The 22,591-nt window shown below is 37.3% G+C and overlaps 3 pseudogenes; all 3 read right to left on the bottom strand.

Annotated features, from left to right (window-relative positions):
- Window positions 1-2,714: 2,714 nt before the first annotated feature.
- On the bottom strand, window positions 2,715-4,412 carry LOC118801924 (annotated as a pseudogene).
- LOC118801925 lies at window positions 4,409-9,583 on the bottom strand (annotated as a pseudogene).
- A 2,645-nt stretch (window positions 9,584-12,228) lies between these two features.
- On the bottom strand, window positions 12,229-20,007 carry LOC118801927 (annotated as a pseudogene).
- Between the last annotated feature and the right edge of the window lie 2,584 nt (window positions 20,008-22,591).

Genomic DNA, 22,591 nt, shown 5'->3' on the forward strand with positions numbered 1-22,591 from the left:
AACCCTGATCACCTCATGAAGGGCCAATTTAAGTATGTCCAGCACTATGAGGTTATGTAGGTCATAAAAAACCTTATAAATGCATTTATAATGCACTATGTGTTCAGGATTCATAGAATAGCTAAAATAAATGCATCCACAACAAAAGTCTGTGTGTGTTTTTTTATTCATTTTTACATATTCACTCTCATGATGAGAGAATTCATGAAAAATAGAAAAGAAAACTATCAAAAATCATATGGTGCCATTCCTGTTTTGGTAAATGCCACAAGCCCCTTTCAGTATGTATATGTGTAATTTTCTGATATTGGAGCTGTAAACACTGATGAGCATCTCACATATTTTATTTTGTAAACATGATTTTATCTGTCCAGTAATAATTTGTTGGTTTTATAGTAACGTTTATTGCTACACTGTAAAAGTGACATTCCCAGATTATTATTTAGGGAATCTGCCATATTAGCAGGGGTTAGTTCTTTAATTACCTGCTACAACAACTCACTGACACAATGAGAGCTTAAAGAGTTGCTGGTTGATTGTGATTTTCAGACCCGTCCTGTAAAAAGTGAACAAAATGAGACAGGATTAATCTGAACCAACTAGAGAGGAATTTTAAACAGGGAGTTATGGATAAAAGTATCTTTATGGACAATTTAGATCCTCACAAAGAGTGGACTAATGATCTGGATGTGCTACCTGCTTTCATACCCAGATTGTTTCCTAGCTATTGTGTGTATGAAGTGCCTATTATTCTGATTAATATAGAGTTTTAAAGCCACTCAAATCCAAGGTAGAGTTTAAAAATCAATGTTCTGTTTAGACACAGACAGGTTTAACTTGGTTAACTCACTGACATATTTCACTCACGTTTAACTCAGCTACTGGAATATTTATCTGTTACCATCATATTTGTTTTACTTACTGCCATATTCTCCTCTAGGTAGCCCACACACCAAAAACTGGAGGTACGATATAAGTACTGTCTTTTGCTCCGAGGTACACTTTTCACAAATGTACCCTTAAAGGTGTAATATTGGACTTTATAGGGTCAGATGTGCGTTCTGATTTTCTGAAAAGTACAAAGTCTTTGCTAACAGTAAAAAGTACAGATTTGTACCATTTAACCACCAAAGGTACATTCAGGATGGACCACAGCATTATAAAAACACTGACGTAAAGTAATGCATAAGGCTTTTTTAGCTGTTTTAGAGGATGATGTCATGCCTATTTATATATACACACACACATAACTTCATATATCATTTTTGTCTGCAAAAGCCAGATTCTTTTAGGAGAGAGAGAGAGAAAGAGAGAGAAGTAGCCCCCCCCACCCCACCTCAAATTTTCACATATAACGGTCACTCATCTGCACTGAGGTTCGAGGTTGAGTGAGAATGGTGCTGAAGCGACTTTTGACGGAGGAGCTTTTTAAAAAGCTCTGTAATGTATTGTCCGTTAGCTAATGCTGTGGCAAAAAAACAGGCAAAACTCTGTTACTGTTACTGCAGCTTCTGCAATTCCTGTTACTCATCACAAGAGCAGCTTAGCAGAGCCAAACCTGAGACTAAACCATCCAGAAAGACCAGTAAATACATTTGATTTCTATAGGTTTGATAGATTTGGTACATTTTAGACATTTCTTATACTTCTATAGATTTGAAAGAAATACAGTAATAAACCCTGTAGCATTTAACATTTTGCTGAACAAACATTTTTTTTTAAATGACTGAAATGTTACACTCTCCAACAAATTAACCCATTGTGGGCGTTCATTAGCATGAAACTAGTGGTTTAAATGTTATTTTTATACCCTGTTAATATCTCTGGTCAGTTCAGTCGTTCTGTAAACAGCTCAGTATTTACAGTGTGATTTACAACTTGCTGAGGACTTTAAAAATGCAGAACTAAAAACTATTTGGGGCACAGCTGAATAATGAATAAACACATGTATGTACCTGAGTTATGGTTTAATTAAACATTGCAAGATTTTAATTGTTTTGTTGTAATTAGCAAATACTCAAGTGGCAAAATAGCCTAAAATGTAGCATTTTTGTAGCATTTTTTGCCCAGTATAAGCAAAAAAGATACTAAAATAATAAAGAACGCAATTGATTAATCCTCTAAATGTTGACAAACCTCAGATAAAAATGATCACCATTTTATGATCTTTACTCTTTTGTCGTACATTTCACTGCATAAATCTAGAAGACATGTACAGAAAAATACAGAAGAAAAAGTTTATTAAATTAATTACATGTAAAAAAGCAAAACTTATTTAAGAGGTCATAATGCACAACAAGAAATATGGCAAATATTACAGAAGATAAATACAAGTACAGCTGCCAAAGTTTTACTAAGTACCTCCAAAGTGCTTGTCTTGGATCAGATGTATTAGAGTTAAATAAGGGGCGGGGCAGCTTTTTAAATACAGGTTGGAACTAAACTGTGCAAGAAAGTAGCTCTCCTGGAGCTTCTTATCACCAGCACTGTGAACAATTCTGACTCGGTTGGATGCCAGGATCAGACTACACAATATTTTGTCTTTCACAATGGTCACTATGTCAGATTAGGCTATCATAGTGCCATAAATTTGTGCCATGTCTTGGTCAGGAGACTAGCAACACTACAAGTTTGATGCCAACTAATCATTCATGTTCTTGTGTGAGTTCATAGGTCATCATGGAGGACGTTCAAGAAACTGTCAATCAGAAGCACTATGTGTAATGCTGGGGGTTTTGTTTTTCTGAAAAGACAAGAAAAGAAAGAAAAACTGATTGTGGACCCATTCCTGGGTGTCACAAAGAGGACAGCGATTTGTCATCCTATTGGTTAATGTCAAGGAACAAGTCATATAAGATGTCAAACTAGGTGCAAAAATACAAAAAATTCGGACTTGCTAGACATTTAGTTGGGGTGTCATTGGCACGACATCACTATTCTTCAATTATGTGCTTAATTACTGCAAGACCCATGCCCAAAGCTCATATTCAGGCCCGACATTGGGAATTTGTCAGCTGTGTCAAAATTGGGCCGAAATTAATGTTGTCTGATCCTGGTTTCTCTAGAATGGAGCATTTCACATCAAAACCACATCCTTTGATGGTAAGTCACTCTTTTCACTTTCATTTGTGTACATATTAACAGTTTAGTTGTGCAGAAATTATGAAACAATGGAAATTCTCCTCATGATGTGCAGGAGTCATCCTACCCCAGACTGTGGTGATGTTGTGTGGTACGCTGCTATGAAGCACTACACAGCTGTAGGTGTGTTTTCCTACATCCTCCTCTGGAACTGTCACACTCTTTCTGGTCTGGTATGTGCCGTCCTCATTGGGCAGGACATCAGTGACCCCTCCATCCACAGGATGCAGATCTGGACCGAGCCAGTCCACCTGAACCACCTGTGGGTAAAACCCCGTTACATGACATGTAACAGTGATGGAGCCAGTCGTCTGTTTCTCAAAAATCCTGACTTCTGGAACTGGATAATGATTAAAAATGCCTTAACCTTCTATAAAATAAAATAGCAATATCTTGTAGTAATATAATCAATTTAATAATTAATGAATTACCTAAGAGAAAACAGTATAAAATGCCACAAAATAGTTACCTTTTTTGATGCTGACTCTAGGAGCACGCTTGAATATGTTAATGTGCTCCCAGCACAATGTTTTGAAGACATTTGTTAAGACATGGAGACTGACTTCATCTCTGTCCCTTTAATGTTTATAAACAACTGCTTCAGGAACTGCAGAAACAAATGTCTTTCTTTCAATATCAAAGCTTAAGAAGTCCTTTCCATTGAATGTGTGAGTCAATGATGACTTGTGTGTTCCGTTTGGATAGAGGTAACAGCAGCCTGTTGACTGGTACATGTCACTGCCAGCCAAAGAGCCTAAAATGGAAGACAAAGAGGGGGATATTACTTCAGAGATAGCAAGGCTATATGTAGGGGTGGGTAATGTCTACTGACTGACTGAAAGCCTAGTCTACCCATTATTATGTATTAAAAGGCCCTGCATGTATGATTTTTATCAAAAAATCAAATGAATGATTAGTATAAAACATTAGACTAATCTACAAATTAGTGTCAAAGATTAAATGAGATGTGTCATTTAGATGTATACAGGATAAATAGGTGCCAGTGATGAACCATAACTATTAACCATCAACGTTGCTTGTTTCTGCTTATTTCTGCCACCAAGATTTCTAGCACTATAGAATGTTTTGGCTGCTCCAGGTTACATGAACAGTTGAAGGTTTTTCACTAAATTGGTCCCACACATTGGAAATCAAAACAATATTGGTTGATTCCACTGTCTCTTAATTATGGTGTTAAATAATCTAACATGTAAGGCTTTCAGTCCAGCTCTATTTCAGTCCTATTAATTAGAGAACTCACTTGGCTTCATCTACCTAGACACCACAGAAAAAAAATTCTGGGACAACTTTACAATGAAATATAAAACAATATAAGAGTATTAATATAATAAGAGTATTACAATGAGAGAGTATTAATACAGAGTTCAAGAGATCCAAGGATAATGATTACGTTGAATAAAAATGAACGAAGCATTTACAGACAAAATAACATTTTGTTAAATAGTTTTTGGCTCTGATGGTTCCCCAATGACAAGTGCATATTGAAGTCCACTGGAGTCAGGGAAATGGGAAGGGAAGGGGAAAGGATCAGGGCAAGTTTACAAGGACATCGATGCAGCTGGGGAAGTCAGAGCTCGGAATTATGACATTTTTGATCTCTGTCGTTCACAAATCAAAACATGGAGACTACCATGACAATCAGTATTGTTAACATATAAGGCAAAAAAAAAAGATATTAATAAGAAAATGTAATGTTGAGAGGCATTAATTGAAAGGGGGCAGCGACCAGCGACAAGCTTCAATCCTTTGAAATACTGTTGTTTCACTTACCATTAGAACTACAGCAGCTCCAGAAACCAAATCCAATGACCAACAGGCAAATGCAGCCAAGAGACGTCCAAACAGCAATCCTGCTGCGTTTCTCCACAACTACATGAAATAAATTCATACTGTCATTCAGAACTAGTTACAGTGTACGTTTCTTTGCAAAAATTTGTTGTTGTACTAAGACAATTAAAGGTAAAATGATATATGAGTTGCCTTAACAGATCAGTCCTATCTTAAACCAAAAAGTCTATAATCCAGATTAAATAACATTCAATAATGTGCAGGAGTCATCCTACCCCAGACTGTGGTGATGTTGTGTGCTACGCTGCTATGAAGCACTACACAGCTGTAGGTGTGTTTTCCTACATCCTCCTCTGGAACTGTCACACTCTTTCTGGTCTGGTATGTGCCGTCTTCGTTGGGCAGGACATCAGTGATCCTTTCACCCACAGGCTGCAGATCTGGACCAAGACAGTCCACTTGAACCGCCCGGGGGTAAAACCCCCGTCACATGACACGTGACTGTAATGGAGCTGGACTTCTGTTTCTCAAAGATCCTGACTTCTGGAACTGGAAAACATAAAACTACATTAGAAAAATAATAAAAGAATCAGTCTACCAGGGGATTTTGGTCCCCCTGGTTTCCTCTGTAATCAATATGGTGATGACCAAACCAAAAGTGACATTTTACTAATATAACCACCACAGCACCTAATACTGGTCTAAGGCCTAGCCTAAATGGGTCAAAAGTTTAGCATTCTTTGACCATTCATAAATGAATCATTGTGTTGTGAAATTTATCTTTGCAATTACGAACTTTGCATATAGAAATATGTCTGACCTTTTCTGGTATGGAATCTGGGATCATGCTTGAACATGTTCAGTTGCTCCAGACACCTTATTTTTCCATAGCCAAGCAATATTTCATTACGAGTGACTTCATCTCTGTCTCGTAGATGCTTATAAACAACTGCTTCAGGAACAACAGCAACAAATGTCTTTCTGTCAAAATCAAAGCTTACAAAGTCCTTTCCATTGAAAGAGTGAGTCAGTTTAGCCTTGTAGGTTCCATTAGGATAGAAGTAACAGCAGCCATGTCCCTCATATATGTTGCTGTCAGCCAAAGAGTCTAAAAAATAAGACAACTAAAGATTATCATTGCTAGTAGAATAAGAATGCTAGTATATTATTTGTATAGGTGGTTAATATGTACTAATTTGTACTGGTTCATTCAAGTATATAGGCAGGTGAGAAATAAAAGGAAAAATGTATAGTTTCCAAAAAAAATTGAGATGCTGTGCAAAATGTAAATAAAAAACAGAATGCAATGATTTGCAAATCATTTTAACCATGTTCAATTGAAACTATTACAAAGACCATTTATCACAAATTGAAACTGAGAAATGTTGTTGTTTTAAAAAATATATACCTATTTTGAATTTGATGCCAGCAACATGTTTGAAAAAAGTTGGGACAGGGGCGTGTTTACCACTGTGTTGCATCACCACTTCTTTTAACAACACCGTATTTTTGTTTTTTGTCTTTTTTTTTGCTTCATAATACACCTAATGTTTACAGTGAGTGACAGATCTGGAGGCCAGTTTAGCACCTGGACTCTTTTACTACAGAGCCATGCTGTTGCAATACATGCAGAATGTGGTTTGGCATTGAAATAAGCACAGCCTTTTGTGAAAAAGATGTCATCTGGATGGCAGCATATGTTGCTCCAAAACCTTTACCTGTACCTTCACAGATGTGCAAGATTCATTTGAACACATTTAGTCAATAAATAAATAAATAAATAATAAATAACATTATTTAATTGTATGAGTTGGTCATTTTAAGTAAAGCACCTAGTTCTGACTGCAAATGGAAAACTGTACCTGTTCTGTTAAAGTGCTGAATGGCTGATTCAAATCCCAGAGTCATGACACGTTTGTTTGGTCAGTGACAGAGTGTATAAGCTTCCATTGCCATTGTCCTGCCATAGTGTTGAGCCAGGCAAGACAGGGCATTTTGGAGTCCATATTACTGTTGTGGTAGAAGATGGTCACATCATTCACAGACATCTTATGTACATACTTAGGGAGGTTAAAACCCTGGGATACAGTTGCATGGTGGCATAAGCTTTGAAACTCTGCATCTGCAGGAAACAAAAAAGGTCTTGTGCTAATCATCATTCTTACAAAACAAAGCATTTGATCTAATAAACATTTAAGTTTTTTTATTTTTGCTGTGAGGTTTAATATGGAAACACCTCTTGATTTCAAACTTTACAATGATTGCTCTCTGTTTAGCTATGCAACATTCTTTAGTCAATTTTTACATTTGAGGGATGTTATATGTCTTGACTACATTGTAAGTAAAGGAAAAGTGTGTAAATAAGAACCACCCTTGGAAATGATAATGTTATATTAGTCTATAATCTCTTGAAATATTAAACAGTTGCAGAAAAATAACACATCATATACAACCCAATTTCCAAAAGAGTTGGGATGCTGTGCAAAATGTCACTAAAAACAAAATGCAATGATGTGCAAATCATTTAAACCCTATATTTAATTGAAAATACTTCAAAGACAATATATCAAATGTTGAAACTGATATGTTTTTGAAAAATCTATGCCCATGTAGAGTTTGATGCCAACATGTTCCAAAAAAGTTGGGACAGGGGCAACAAAAGGCTGGTAAAGTAGTGTAATGCTTAAAAAAGCACCTGGTGGTTGATCAGCAACAGGTCAGTAACATGATTGGGTATAAAAAGGAATCCCAAAGAGGTTGAGTCTTTCAGAAGTAAAGTTGAGGAGGAGTTCACTACTCTGTGAAAGACTGCACGATCAAATAGTGAACAATTCAAGAATAACGTTTCTCAACATTAAATAGCAAAGAACTTTTGCTTTTCATCATCTAAGATACATAATATCATTAAAAGATTTAGAGAATCTGGAGAAATCTCTGTATGTAAGGGACAAGATCAAAAACCAGTAGAAACCAGGCTCAGAAACACTTCTGAAATCCACTGTCTGTGAAAACAGTTTGTCGCTGCATCCACAAATGCAAGTTAAAAAGAAGAAACTGTACCTAAACAGGATCCAGAAATGCAGCCGCCTTCTCTGGGCCTGAGCTCATTTAAAATGGACTGAGGTGAAGCGAAAAAGTGTCCTGTGGTCCGACAAATCAACATTTGAAATTCTTTTTGGAAATCATGGACACTGTGTCCTCCGGGCTAAAGACCACTCAGCTTGTTATTATTGCACATTTCAAAAGCCAGTATTCATGATGGTATAGAGGTACATTATTGCAAATGGCATGGATGACCTGCACATCTGTGAAGGCACCATTAATCCTCAATGACATATACATGTTTTGGCAGCATATGCTGCCATCCAGACGACGTCTTTTTCAGGGAAGACCTTGCTTATTTCAGCAAGTCAGTGCTAAACCACATTCTGCATGTATTACAACAGCATTGCTCCATATTTAAAAGAGTCCAGGTGCTAAACTGACATGCTTGCAGTCCAGACAGACCTGTTACCCACTGAAAACATTTGGCGTATTATGAAATAAAAAATACGACAAAAAAGACCCCGAACTGATAAACAGCTGAAATCCTATATCAAACAAGAATGGGACAACATTTCACTTTCAAAACTACAACAATTGGTCTCCTCAGTTCCCAAACACTTAGAATGTTGTTAAAAGAAGAGGTGATAAAACACAGTGGTAAACACGCCCCGTCCCAACTTTTTTGGGACATGTTGTTGGCATAAAATTCAAAATGGGCATATATTTTTCAAAAAACAATAAAATTTCTCAGTTTCAACATTTGCTATGTTGTCTTTGTATATGGTTTATATGATGTGCATTTCATTGAATTCTATTTTTATTTACATTCTGAATTGCATCCCAATTTTTTTGGAAATGGGGTTGTATATGAAAGTGTCCCACCAGTTATGTTGAACTTTAGTGATTTACTGATGTTTCATATTTTATAACACCTCAGTGTGTATTGAAATTATGAACAGGTGCAACTTGGTTCTATGCTGTGACAGCTGTGTTATACGTGTCTTTGTAAAATCTAAGAATATTTCCTCCATTCCAAACTACTAAAACTAAATTTTTACCACAGACCTGGTTCAAATTTGGTGTGTTACACTTGTTAGACATTGTGTAAATAGACTCAAACTTGAGTGGGGGTTTTACAATGATTTAGGCTTGGGCAGATATGCCTGTATCCTTTATTTGTATTAGCCTAATCTCACACGTATCTCCTTTAGTTTTAGCAGAGATCTTGATAAAAATTGCTCCAGAATTGCCACAATAATTGTACTTATATTTCCTTCGTATCTCCCATTTTCAGTCAGCTTGGTTACTACCATAACAACACCAGAGAGACCTATGAGTGAGTAACATCTATGATGTAGGTCAAATCTTGGACCTAAAGAGAAACTTATATTTCAGCCTACAAAACCCAGACATACTGAATCCTACTCACCAGTCCACACATGTCTGAAGATGTAAGAGAAGGAATAAAACACAAGCGTTCTTCATGGCTACTAAAACAAGAACAAGACTGACGAGAATGAAAAAGAAAGCAGTATTAGCCTGAGAGTCTCTCAGCACTGAGCTAAAGGGTAACAGGCCACACCCTCAAAGAAAAAACACCTTCAACAACCTGTAATGAAACCCATGTTTGTCCTGTGAAAGACACAGAGAGAAAGTCTTGAGGATAAAAAGTCACTGCGTAGTCAACAGATCCTGCATGGCAAGATGTGGTATTCTTGGCATGCTTCCTTCCCTCTGAACCTGCTTGATCACTTTGGATGTGCTTGTCTCATGCACCGTGTTACATTTGGTTTGTTTGGCTTGTGATGCTTTGCAGAATGTAGATAAAAATAGAATGCAATGATATGCAAATCATGTAAACCATATTATTAAAGGAAAATATCACAAAGACAACATATTAAATGTTGAAACTGGGAAATTTATTGTTTTTTGACAAATATATGCCTATTTTGAATTTGATGCCAGCAACACGTTCCAAATGTTTACCACTGGCATGTATGGGGCACGTTTACCACTGTGTTTCATAATACGCCAAATGTTATCAGCGTGTGACAGGTCTGGACTGCAGGCAGGCCAGCTTAGCACCCCAACTCTTTTAATATGGAGCAATGCTGTTGTAATACATGCAAAATGTGGTTTGACATTGTCTTGCTGAAATAAGCAAGGCCTTCCCTGAAAAAGACACCTGGATGGCAGCATATGTTGCTCCACCTGTATACATCATTCAGCATTAATGGTGCCTTCACAGATGTGCATGTCACCTGTGCCATTTGCACTAATGCTCCCCTATACCATCATGAATACCGGCTTTTGAACTGTGCACTGATAACAAGCTGAGTGGTCTTTAGCCCCGGAGAGGACAGTGTCCATGATTTCCAAAAAGAATTTCAAATGTTGATTTGTTGGACCACGGGACACTTTTTCGCTTCACCTCAGTCCATTTTAAATGAGCTCAGGCCCAGAGAAGGTGGCAGCATTCCTGGATCCTGTTGATGTATGATTTCTTCTTTGAGTTTTAGAGTTTTAACTTGCATTTGTTGGTGCAGCGACAAACTGTGCTCACAGACAGTGGTTTTCAGAAGTGTTTCTGAGCTCATGCAGTGATTTCCACTACAGAATCATGTCCGTTTTTAATGCAGTGCTATCTGAGGGCTGAAGATCACGGCCAACAAATACGGTTTTCAGCCCTCTCCCTTGCATACAGAGATTTTTCCAGATTCTCTGAATCTTTTAATGATATTATGTACCATAGATGATAAAAAGTACAAAAGTTCTTTTTCAAGTTTTAAGTTGAGATTACTCTTAAATTGTTGCACTATTTTCCTGCACAGTCTTTCACAGAGTGGTGAACTCCTCCTCATTTTTACTTCTGAAAGACTCAGCCTCTCTGAGATGCTCTTTTTATACTAAATCATGTTACTTACCTGTTGCCAATTAACCACCGGGTACCTTTTTAAGCATTATACAACTATACCAGCCTTTTGATGCCCCCGTCCCAACTTTTTTGGAACATGTTGTTGGCATCAAATTCAAAATGGGCATAGATTTTTCAGAAAACAATAAAATTTCTCAGTTTCAATATTTGATATGTCTTTGCACTATTGTCAATTAAATACAGAGTTTAAATGATTTTCACATCATTGCATTTTGTTTTTATTTACATTTTACACAGTGTCCCGACTTTTTTAGAAATGGGGTTGTAATAAATGCCATTTACTGGAAGATTTATATCATACAGTGATTTTACACAAAGCTGGAGGTAATGATGGTATTCTCTCCTGTAAAGTATTGTTTTGTGACAATAACACACTGATCACTGGTTGCAAAATCCTGTTATTTCACTTACCATTAAATCTATAGCAGCCCCAGATACCAAATCCAATAACCAAATGTAGATCAGACAGGTCCAAACAGAGATGTCTGCACAACTACACAAAACATATTCAAAATTTCTGAAATGTTGTTGTAGATTTGTGAGCACACAATGATTTCTTATGATGAAATAGTGAAAAGGTTAAGGCATGTTTGTCTTACACACACACACTCTTTCAGATCTGAATCTCAGGCTGTTTTTCAGAACACTCCCTCACCAATTTCATCTCACAGCACAAGGAGAGGAAGGGACAGGACACCAGGCTGCACACAGGAGTCAGAACCCAGTGAACTCCTTCAACCCCCAAACTCAGATATTAATAAACACTCAAAATGCTTACAAAAAACAAGTAGCTAATTTCCTAAAATCCTTGTAGAGTTGAGTTCCCTCCAATTGCCCAGTCTTTATTTTGGCGAAATGTCTTAACATGTCTTAGCAATTTACATTGGTATTAATTATGCACACAGTGCAAAAAAACACATGACAAAGACACACATCATACAGCAGGAGATCACCGATGACCCCCAGATGGGGTAACAGTATCTACAGGACAACTAGACAATCATGGCTGTTGGACTGATTGAAAACAATGGCTCATCCATTTTCATGATTATATGTGATATTTTTGTAAATTTTATGCACCCCTAGAATTTTTCTTGTTACTGTTTTACTTTATTTATATTGTCGTTTTAAATGCCTATTAAAAAAGTATGAAACCATAAGAAAAAAAAATACCTCTGAAACAAAGTTACACCATTTTGAACTCAAGATGTGGCTTTAAAATTTGCCAGCAGAAATGAATATTTTATAGGACTGACAGAAATCTGGGACTAACACATAAAACAACACATTCCAAAAAATCAGTTTCAAAAGATGAAGATTTACTGCTCAAATCCAAATACAAATTTAATAAATCTATTTTTAGGACGGTTTTAAAAATATAAAAATATATATACATTTAACATAACATGATATACAGTAGTTCTTACCTCTTGGAAAAAAGTTAACTAAGTAGGGTTTGATAAACAAAATGGATAGCTATGTTACATAACAAGTACACAACACGTTTACATAACAATCATTTATAAGTACTAAAAAAAATCTTAAAAAAGACATTTTGTAAAGCTTCATGAAGACAGTCAGAAAATTCTTAAATAAAAATAAAGGTATAAATAATATAGATATTTTAAAAACACAACTGTTCGAACAATTCACATAAACAGTCCACATAAAGGAAGTACTGACTGTAAGAAAGAATTCCTTATGAAAATGACCATAAGCACTGGGCACAATGCCAAAGTCTTGTCTCTCTTAGTCCGTCGAACTTATTTGATAGAGTATTTGTAGTACCTGTGCTAACAGACTAAAAGGTTCAGTAGCACAAAGAGGAAACAGGGGAAAATGCAATATGAATGCAGGCCAGTTTACAGTAAAACACAAAAACTGGGCGTTAAAATGGTTGGTTATCATGTCCAGTAAGGAGAAGGTTATAGTGACAGAAGCTAGCCCTTTAGATGCGTAACGTTAAAGCTAACACTGAGTAAGACTGAACATTTTGTACTTGAGGTCTTCTAGAAAACGTTAATGAATAAATATTGTAAATATATAAATATTGTAACGTTATATATTGTTCGACGTCATATGAAAATACAGTACCACAAATGTGTAGGAATTACGTTAAAAACAGCTCCAGATTATCTGGTTGGCATGTGCTTGTATTACATGCTCCTCAGTAACACTTGGTCAGCATTTCTTAGCCTCATGATTCTGACATCTGCTACCGTTCTCACTGCAGGTTTGTTCTGAGGAGTTTTGTCTGGTGTTTTTCTTGTCTTGACAGAGGAAGCAATGAATAGAGATGGCTGCTCATCATGGTTTTGCAAACAGCCAATTCCAAGTCTGAGTTTACAGACCTGCTTTACATTTTCCACAGAATCCCCAAATAACATAATGTAACAGTTATGAAAGCAGGTAGATAAATCTTACCTGCTCTTCATCATTTGCTGCATCTGTATTACATCTGTAATAACTTCTTAACTGCCCGCTCTGTCCATTAATTCCTCTATAAGTGGATATTCAAAGTACACAAGTGATCCAGAGTTCGTGTCATTATAAGCATCAGCCTTAACGTGTTGATGCAGTCACTAGACCTGCTCTCCCAAGGCATACATATACCAACAAGCATAGCGTGCGACAAGACCGGAGTGGCCTGAGAAATGACAGAGCTGCATTGTAAACAACATACACTGCAATGATGTGTTCTTGATGACGATCAGTTCAGCTCACAGCATCTACAGACAGGAGGATGAAAGCAAGAGAAAGTGTAATGAGAGAAATTCTAAACCGCTTATCCTTCTGGGTCGCGGTGGGGTGCTGGAGCCTATCCCAGCTGTCATTGGGCGGAAGGCAGGATACACCCTGGACAGGTCGCCAGTCCATCGCAGGGCATGTGCTTGAACGTTAAAATGCAGTTAAATCTAGGAGCTCAAGCCTTAAAGTTGTGTGGGTAAACACCTTTAGAAATGAAGTCAGTCATTTGAAGATTTATCTCATACTCTTAAAAATAAAGATGCAGAAAAGGGTAATTTGCACCACTTTTGGTTCCCTAATTTGTTCAATGGATAATTCTTTAGAGAAACAGATGAGTGAAGGTAAAAAACTTTTAAAGTCTAAAGAACCGTTGCGTATTGTTCTAGAACCCTTAAATCGGTATAGGACTTTATATACGTATCTTATATATTACAAATATTATATTATATGTACATATCTTTTTTCCAGTGCACAAAGTGAGCTCCATAAAGACATGGTTTGATGAGTTTGGTGTGGAGGAAATCTGTGGCCTGACCTTTGGGATGAATGAACGTTGATTGTGAGCCAAGACACTTTTAACTGAATGGGCACACACTCCCACAGATGCACTCCAAAATCTCATGGACAGTTTCCCAAACGAGTGGAGGCTGTTATATATATTACATATTGCAACTCCATATTAATGCCCATGGTTTTGGAATGGGATGTCCAACAAGCTCACATAGGTGTGATTTCTATATATTTATACACCTATTTATACATAGGTGTGTCAGTTATCTACATAATTTTGGCCATATAGTGTATCTGCCTTCCTTTCATTAGCATTCATTAGCTAACGGAAAAAAATTCAGAGTGTCCGCCCCCCAAAATCCACCCCAAAGCAGTTATAGCAGCTATAGTTCCTCTCACCATCAAGATGTCGTCAGATGGGGGTTTTCCTAGTTTCTGTCTAGAAAATCTCCCTCTGGAGACGTCTGCGGCACTGCTGTAGGATGAGAGTCAACATGTTTACAACAGATGTAGCGATGGTTAAATTTAAATAAAAGTGAGTGAACTAATGGGTTTCTCTAAAGAATTGATTTTCAAAAGTACACTTTAATCACTGATTACCAAACCAAAGTGATTTGCTTACCATTAGATCTACAGCAGCTCCAGAAACCAAATCCAATGATCAACAAGCAAATGCAGCCAAGAGACGTCCAAGCAGCAATCCTGCTGCGTTTCTCCACAACTACACAAAATATAATCATATCATTCCAATTTACAGAATTATTGTTAAAAAATGACTCGTACTCAAGCAGAGAAAGTGTGTGTGTTGCTTTAATATGACAAACAAAACAAGTCTTTAGTACTGATTGATTAAATGATGTGCAGGAGTCATCCTACCCCAGACTGTGGTGATGTTGTGTGCTACGCTGCTATGAAGCACTACACAGCTGTAGGTGTGTTTTCCTACATCCTCCTCTGGAACTGTCACACTCTTTCTGGTCTGGTATGTGCCGTCCTCATTGGGCAGGACATCAGTGACCTCTTCATCCACAGGCTGCAGATCTGGACCGAGCCAGTCCACCTGAACCGCCCGGGGGTAAAACCCCGTCACATGACATGTGACTGTGATGGAGCCGGCCTTCTGTTTCTCAAAGATCCTGACTTCTGGAACTGGAACACAATTTAAAACTCCATGAACTAAAGGAACAAAGCTATTTCAGATGTATTGTAAATGCAGTGGTAATCTGCTGAGCTGATGACATTGATAAGTATCTTTATGCACACATTTTTCTGACCTTTTCTGATTTGGAGAGCAGGAGCATCCCTCATTATGTTTCAGTCGCTCCAGACACCGTATTCTGTAGTAATATGCTAAGCCATGTCGAGCAACCGTATCACTGTCTCTTAGATGTTTGTAAACCACCGCTTGAGGAACAGCAGCAACAAATGTCTTTCTGTCAATATCAAGACTTAAGAAGTCCTTTCCATTGAATGTGTGCACTAATGATGATTTGTGGGTTCCATTTGGATAAACAGAACAGCAACCCATGCCCTGATATACATTACGCTCAGACAATGGACCTACAATTAAAAAAAACAGGGAGGTAACAATTTCAGTTCTGATATGTCACATATCTATCAGTTATTATCTATTAATAATAATTATAAATAATAAATATTACATGACATGTTTTGATGAGTTTGCTGTGGAGGAACTCCAGTGGCCTGCACAGAGCTCTGACCACAACACCACTGAACACTTTTGGGATAATTTGGGATAAAATCAAAGTCATTTAGTGTGGTTTGATGTGAAATGTGCCGTTAAAGAGACACTTGCAGAGTCAGAGTTGTTCACTGTGGTGGTGATAGGAACCAGACATCCATTTAAAGTCTCTAAAAGCTGCCCCACAGAAACTTATTACATCATTACATATCAACCCACTCTGAATGACATTGTTTGAAACTGAGTGATGTTTACATCTGAACTGAATTAAACTTATATAATTATGCATTTTAACATCAGTGGAAGTCTCCTTTAAACACCCCCCTTTACTTATACAGGCTATGGATAAAAGTCCTGCACAGCATGCAGTCATAATACGTTTACAGTATGTTTACATTACATAAAGCTGTAACCACGCTGATCAAACAGGTACAGCTTTTACAGAGCAAATGGAAAAATCCCAGCACCTGTCAGGTTGAAGTGCTGAACAGCTGACTCAAAGCCGAGGGTAAAAGCCTGCCTGTTACGGTCTGCCCAAACTTGCATAGTGATCCAGTGTTCTTGTCCTGCAGTACTGCTGATCCAGTCAGGACGAGGCATTTTAGAATTCATATTACTGTCATAGTAGAAGATGGTCACGTCATTCAGGGTGGTCCTCTGCATATACTTAGGGAGATTAAAACCATTGGACACAGTCACATGCAGGCATAAAGACTCTGGATCTGCAGGAAAAAAATTCTTGTGTTAACATACAACCCCATTTTAAAGAAGTTGGGATGCTGTGCAGAATGTAAATAAAAATAGAATGCAATGATGGGCAAATCATGTAAACCATATTTTTAAAGGAAAATACTACAAAGACAACATATTAAATGTTGAAACTGAGAAATATTATTGTTTTTTTGAAAAATATATGCCCATTTTGAATTTGATGCCAACAACACGTTCCAAAAAAGTTGGGAGAGGGGCCTGTTTACCACTGTGTTTCATCACCTCTTCTTTTAATAACACTCTGTAAGCGTTTGGGAACTGAGGAGACACTGCTGTAGTTTTTAAAGTGAAATGTTTTCCCGTTCTTGTTTGATATAATAAAATTTCTCAGTTTCAACGTAACAATTTTCAAGAAAATATAGGATTAAAATGATTTGCACATTGTTGCATTTTGTTTTTATTTACATTTTGCACAGCGTCCCAACTTTTTTGGAAATGGAGTTGTACAAACTAAAAGTCTTACAAAAACAAAACATCTATTAAAAAACACATACGGCCTGTAAATTACATTTTACCAGCTTATTGGGTGGTGAACCTCCAAAAATATAGGTGGGTGAGCATAGAGTGGGTCTCGTTTTCAGACTGGGGGTTATGATTCAAGACCAGCACATCCCAAACTGTATAACTGTATGTATAACTATACTACACATACAAACAACTTGCCTTCTTCCAAAAAAATAAGTCAGACTGGATTTGGCACATTGACCGCATAGTAAATACACGAATGCTACAGCTGCAATTGTTCATCCCTTAAAGCATTTCAGGAAAGCTAAGCTAAACCACTGGCTTGTAACCAGTAGTGGCACCAGGACTTGAATTTCTTGAAAAGACTGCGGCTACAACAAAGTAGTAACTTAACCATAACTCTGAGGTGTCTGTTACACGTCGACCACAGAACAGAGAACAAAAACCGAAACTGAGAAACACAAAACTGGGAACTGGGAATAATACGGGAAATCTAAGCTCACTGTGCACAATGAAGCAAAAACTTTTCTCTATTAATCTGCGTTTATGCCTTCAGGTTTAATGAGCTACATTCAGAGCTGGAGAACTGTTTGGAGTTATTGTATGTCTGTAATGTTTCGTGGTCTGCTTGGTCACTTCCAGTCCATATGTGGTGGTGATGGTCTAGGAAAAGGATTTTTCTGTGCTGTTGTCAAAACACAAAGCAAACACTTCATTCTGTGGTTATTCATTAAACTGAAAATTTGAACGACCAATATTAATGAGAATTTCTAATCAGTCAGATATTTTCTAGATCATTTTTAATTGTGGTATTGGTTTGTTTGTTATTGAGATTTTCTTGGGTGGGCCAAGAAAACAAAAGTGGGTCTTGGGCTGCTGGGGCAATCATACCACTGCCACTGGCTTGTGACAGCAATTTAACTACATTAGATGGTGTTTGTTTAGTTTTGGGAAACTCCCATATGAGAGAATGATCGATGCTTAAAAGGACATTCTACTGAATTTTAAAAACAATCCTGCATAATTCATTAGCTCATTGTAGAGACATTTAATGACCCTTTACAGTGGTCATGATAGGAGTATCTCCATTTTTGTTCTCTTGGTTTTTACATGTAATGTTGATGATGGTAAAATAGCGATAAATCCAAAATAAATTATTTTATTTTTGGGACCATTTTGCCTTACAATACCCTGCATGTACCTATCTCTCTGCCATGAGTGACATTCAAAAAATAAGTTTTACGCCAAAATCTTTCCTTAAAACTATTGTAAAACAATGTCTCAGGCGTCAGGCAACATATTTATAACTATTTAGTCTAATGACTTTGGGAGCTTTAGAGGTATTAAACACAGATGTCAGGTTCCAATCACTAAAAATGAACAATTCTGATTGTGTAAGAATTCTCTAGAATGTAACATTTCACACCAAACCACTCTGAACGCCACTGTTTACATCCTCATGAGTAATTCAGATATTGGGAAGAACTGAGTGAATTCCCCTTTGAGACTCTCATTAACATGTTAATATTAAGATCCACTATTATGGAGAAAGCTCACACTGAGCTGCATGTTCTCTGGCACACTGATCTGCCAGATCCGTCATTACTCAGCGTTCCAGGACCCCATAGTTTACATAGTAAACCCTGCCTTCACCTCTTCAAGAAGTCATCTAACAAACCTCACTTGAGCAAATAAGTAATAAAACAGCCCTTAAAACCACCACAGGAATTCCCCCGAGGGGAACTGGCGAGGCCTAGTTGACGAGGACATGTCAAAAACAGTACTGAAATGGGCAGCAGCAACTCACTGATCTAGATGTTTTTAGTATTTTTGTACACCATTTTAGTACAAAATCGATTTCACATAATGAAGAAACACATCTGATAACATTTTCCAGTTACTAATTAAGTCTAGTCTTTGACTTAACTGCAATGTCAGTGGAGTACAATCATTTTTAGTCTAGCCTTAGGTTTACAGCTAATATAGGGATGAAAGATTAATCTTTTTTAACACAATCGCAGTTTGAAAGTGTAACTTACAAATTGCGAGAGCTGCGTTTTTAACTAGAGCCTACGTAACACCTTTGCTTTAAAGGGGAATTCCAGGGATTTTTCAGAATTTCTACATAATTCAATCAAAATGATTCAGAGAGGTTTGATGTGAAATGGTTAGCTGTAGAGAAGCTTGCCAATTCAGGTTTCTTTACAGTGGTGATGATAGAAACCAGGGGTTGCTTTATATATATATATATATATATATATATATATATACACATATATAATTGTACGTATATTAATAACATGTAATTTGAAATAAATATATGCCTGACTCTTTATGATATATATCCATATATGGCCGTATTTCAGTACGGGATAAGCACTTACTGAACTGAATTCTGTTCTGAATGAGCTGAATGAGTGAACCGCCTGTAGAGTCGGACCAATTAGAAGCAGCTGAACAGCCACATGACACGAAGATGACAACACAACCACAACCACAACTGAATGGCAGTCTCGTAGTTTCCAAGACTGAAGTCTAAAAAGGGGATATTCTGGTGTTCTTGGTCAAAATGACAGACCTGGAGCTTAAATGAAAGAAAAGAATCACAATCTAAATCGCTGAGATACAAAACTGGAGAGAAAAATTGGTAGTAAATATCGTCCCAAAGTCGTTCAGCTCTGCGGATGAAAAGCCGCCCCTGTTTGTTGAACAGGAAGTGTTAAAGTCCACACAGGATTAAAATGAAACTGGAAGTAAATCCTACCTTCGTATGAGCCGCTATACACTCGATGAAGGAGTGTAAAACAAAGAAAATGAGTCTGATTTTCATAGCCACTCTCTTTACATCTGCACAGTTCTGGTGTCTCTTCTGCTCGTGTTGTCTTTCCGATATTGAGTCATAGTCTTAAGTGTGTTTGTCTGAGTCTCGGGAGCGCGCATGCTCACGTGATCCGCTTTGAGGGCTGAGGTAGTAGTTTCAGTTCATTATTTTAGTTATATAGACCAAATAAACCACTGTGCATTTATATCAATGGCAATGTAGCTTTAATGTACACAATACCACAGTCTGACAAGCATCTCCAGGCCTGAGGAGAGATTTTTACTGTTGCCCTGTGTGGCTCATGGCTCATTTCAGAATGACTGAAATCACGGTACCACTGTTTACATTTGGACATGCTGTGACCATATTGATCAAATAAGAACATCTCCAAGTCTTCACTTACACTAATTTTGCTTGTTTGCTAATTTAGCAAGAGGAACATTGGGCCTCACTCACAAACCGTTCTTAAGAAGAAATTTCTTTTTAAAACCCACTTATGCAGTTTTCATGAAGATTCTGAGATTCACCAGTGTGTTCTTATTGGGGATTTGTTCTTAGGTAAGAACAGAATCTACACACACTCAAGAGCACAAAGATGTGAATAATTCTGTGGTTTAAGACTGTCATGAATCTGACATCTGACTTTTTCTTTGGACCTTTCTCAAGAACACGTTTAAGAAAAAAAAAAACAGGTAGAAATTAGTGAATGAGACCCTTTATTATTATTCACTTAATTAGTGTCTGACGGAAACCGGGGCTCTATTTTATCTAGATGTGCTGAAAAGGCCTACACTTCTTAATATTTAGCTATGGAGCTTTTGAGGGTGTATTTAAAGCTGCACTATGTGTGTTTTAAGGATTTGGAGACCCCTCTGGAGGAAATATGTAATTGCATGCAACACACAGAAAAACATTTTGTAATGTGGGTTGTGTTTTGGACCCCTTCCCCAAGTAGATGAATCTGATGATTGTGAGTGCATTGGAAGAGAACTCAAATAGAACTCAGTCAAAACGTGTCTTGCGAGGATGTGACTGAATTGTGTACTCTTATCATCACTCAACTTCATCAGTATAATGTTGATTTTACATTTGAGACCTAAACATCGAGACAGATCTTTTTGAGCCTCCCACTAAACCCGACCCGACACTTCTGACTTTAAATTATGATTTCAGGTTTCACAGGGTAACTCGTTGCAGCACACACATTACATATTTTAGGCTGTTTTTTTCTCCTGACTCAGCAATGCTACTTCTTAAAATAAATAAATAATAAATAAATAAATAAATCTTAACATAGTGCTGCTTTCACTTTTCCAGTTTCAGAAAATACAGTACATCTTTGATCTAATGTGTGTGAAGGTGGATATGTTTTTTCCAGCTGATAAAAATTTAATGACATTTGATCTGTATTTAGGTGAAGAATGAGTGACAGGAAGGACACAAAAAGGTGCAATAATTAGAGGCGGTGTTACGCGTAAGCACATATTCTGCTTTTTTTGTGTTTGTGTCTCTCTCCCTTTCTCTTGGTCTCTTCCTTCATAGAGGTACCTGCTCTGGAACCAATCAGAGGCCTGGCTGGTGCAGTCGGGGGAGGACCCTATGTTTTAAAAGAGGCCTTCAAGATGGCCGAAGAGAGAGAGGACTGATTACATGTGCTGTTTTAGTTTGTGTTTTAATCTCTTGTGTTGGGAGTGTGCTTTGTTTTAGGTATTTTACCAGTGCTTCTTTTAACTTAGTTAGGTCCACACAGAGCCCTGACCTCAACCCCACCAAACACCTTTGAGATGAACTAGAACAGAGATTGTGAGCCAGGCCCTCTTGCCCAACATCAGTGTCTCATATTAATGGCTATGGATTTAGAAGGAGATGTCATAAAAGCTCCTGTAGGTGTGATGTGTAGATGTCCCAATGTTTCTGTCCATATAGTGTATATATTATTCCAATGTATACATGTTACATTGAAGAATGACAACAAATTATTTGTGTTCAGAAAAATGCATACCTTTCTCTTGTGTCTAAAATGGCTCTCATCAATCACAACAAACTCTCTTGGCCCTCCAAGACGCTGGGCCCTTTCATCTCCTTAGCTTTTCCAGTGTTGTGATGCAAACTTCTCTTATTTTCTTTGCCATCTTTGATAAGGTGGTAGAGCTCCCTGCTATACCATCTGCCATCATGTCAACCTGCCTCAGTCACAAACCTTGTGACAATCTTGCAACACAAAACATACTGTAGGCTGTAACTCTTCATTGTGGATTTAGCAAGAATGGGCTTTTCCAATTCTGACTAACCTGCACTGACTCAGACGGTTGTCACAGACATTTTGAAAAATATTCTTTCTTGTTGTTTGCTTGTCAGAATTATGCAGTCATTGTGTTGTTATCCTAACCTGTAAATGAATTTCATCCACTCAAAGAGAGGAAATTTTGGATGGCTGAATATGGACTTGGTGCCTAACTGCTTTTGTACTATTCCGGTTCCTGTGGGATGTCCACTGACAAGTCCTGTGAGAATGTAACACGTCAGTTATGAAATGTACTGAAACACATAAATGAATAAATATACACAGCTTACATGAGGTTTGTGTTTCAATAATGTTTTTAAGGTTGTACTTGAATGGACTTGAACATGTGGTACTGATTTA

This window comes from Colossoma macropomum, unplaced genomic scaffold (assembly GCF_904425465.1).
Source record: "Colossoma macropomum unplaced genomic scaffold, Colossoma_macropomum, whole genome shotgun sequence".
NCBI classification, from domain to species: domain Eukaryota; kingdom Metazoa; phylum Chordata; class Actinopteri; order Characiformes; family Serrasalmidae; genus Colossoma; species Colossoma macropomum.